General features: G+C 34.3%; 1 long non-coding RNA gene across 1 annotated transcript in view; it reads right to left on the minus strand.

Moving 5' to 3' along the window:
* Positions 1-1,441, minus strand: part of LOC137626645 (uncharacterized) — a 1,991-nt gene extending 550 nt beyond the window's left edge. Inside the window, exon 1 of the long non-coding RNA XR_011041072.1 lies at positions 119-1,441. This is a non-coding gene — a long non-coding RNA (uncharacterized lncRNA). The remainder of the gene's footprint in view (positions 1-118) is intronic.
* Positions 1,442-1,735: the final 294 nt, after the last annotated feature.

Raw genomic sequence — 1,735 nt, forward strand, 5'->3', positions numbered from 1 at the left:
AGTTTCAAGAGCGATTTTCAATTACTGAGTTCAAGGCTTTATTTATTTTTTGACTTGAGGATGATAAAAGTCACCAAGAAATGCCACTACTATTGTGCCAATCAATACAATGACCCACCTTATAATGACTTCACAGGATGAAAAAGAGCATGGGTATGATAATTCCATAGCCTTTGCTGCTGGTCGCCTCCACATTCATCAGACGAGGTGTAGAGTTAATTTAGTTCTTCATGGTATTCGTAGCACTAAACACAATGAGTCCCATCGTCGTAGAGTAATTTAGAAAAAGTCCAGCACTACGACGACAAATAGAACCGGTAAAATGTCCCAAGGTAAGGTGAGGTGAAGGAGAGTAATCACTTCTTGACGGTTGGTGTTGGACTCCTTTTCCCTTCCAACAGCGACTTCGAGGTTACTTCGTAGAGTTGTTTGGCTCGGAATATTCAGAAAATTAGGTAGTTAGTAGTTATCTTTAACTCCTATTTACTTTGGTTTGCACAACGAAGGCTGAGGTCAGTTAATTAGCACAATTTTATTTACAGTGATTAGGAAAAATAAAGCCTCAAACATTAATTGAACAAACCAGAATTACATTAGAATAAACAAATTGAAAGAAACAAATTCAAAGAAATTCTAAAGTAAACTACAGAGATAATTACCAATTCCAAGGAATGTTTCTCCAGGTAAGGTAATTACCGTTCATAAAGAAAATTTCTCAATCACCCAAAATATCCATAAACTTTTAACAAAATATTATAGGAATATATATTTAAATATATATTTTATACACTCCGAGGGGAGGGATTGAATTTTCCTCTGAAAAGTCAATGGAAAATAAATTTAAAACAAAATAAACTTAACTAATATAATATACAGATTAAATGTCTTCCTGTGAAACAGTGAAAGAATTTTCTTAAGTTTTAGCCATGCTGTCAATGGTCACTTGACATTAAGGGAATCAGGCTTGTCACATGACGCTTAACAAATCTTCCGACTTTTACCTAGCATTAATTTAGCCCCAGTAACTTCATCGTAAATATTCTTGGTCAGCTCTTTAACAATTCCTATGGGGTAATCAATGGCTTTAGTCATATTCTCCTTAATGGTGCCTAATGTTTCCCGAGTCTTAAAGGTTTCATTTACTAAGGCTAAAGGTAATTTTTCTAATTTAGAATTAAGGGTTTTTAACACTGATTTGGCTAAATTGTAGTTGCGGCCTAGTAGATGACTAACTTTCGGGTTCCATAACAGTGGCATACACAATCTTCCATCAGCAGTCCTATCGGTTTCTTCTAAAGCATACTCTATAAGCCTGTCATTCAGTTCTACATTATCTTCATGATATTGACCTCTGTCTTCCCCAACATAATATTTACAAGAGAGTTCTAAGCATTCATTTGTAGCCCTATTCAACTCAGATTCTATTATCTGACCATCATCATCAAACAACTTATATGTATTAGAAGTCTCCAGGTCATTTAAAGATGAAGATTCTACTGAAAGGTTTTCTTTCGTCCTTGTTGGAAGTACATTTACAGCTTTTAACATATGTTGCACATTTGACTTCATGGAAGAACAAGGCTTCAAGAATCTTAAATTGCTCTTTAACTTATTTATGTCTCCCTTTAATAATATACCCAAGCATGTATCAGAATAAATGGAGTCATTGGATTTTCCAAATACTATATCCTTTTCAGGGATACAATGCAAGGACTCTGATCCTAATATAAATTTA

Source organism: Palaemon carinicauda, chromosome 34, assembly GCF_036898095.1.
Source record: "Palaemon carinicauda isolate YSFRI2023 chromosome 34, ASM3689809v2, whole genome shotgun sequence".
NCBI lineage: Eukaryota > Metazoa > Arthropoda > Malacostraca > Decapoda > Palaemonidae > Palaemon > Palaemon carinicauda.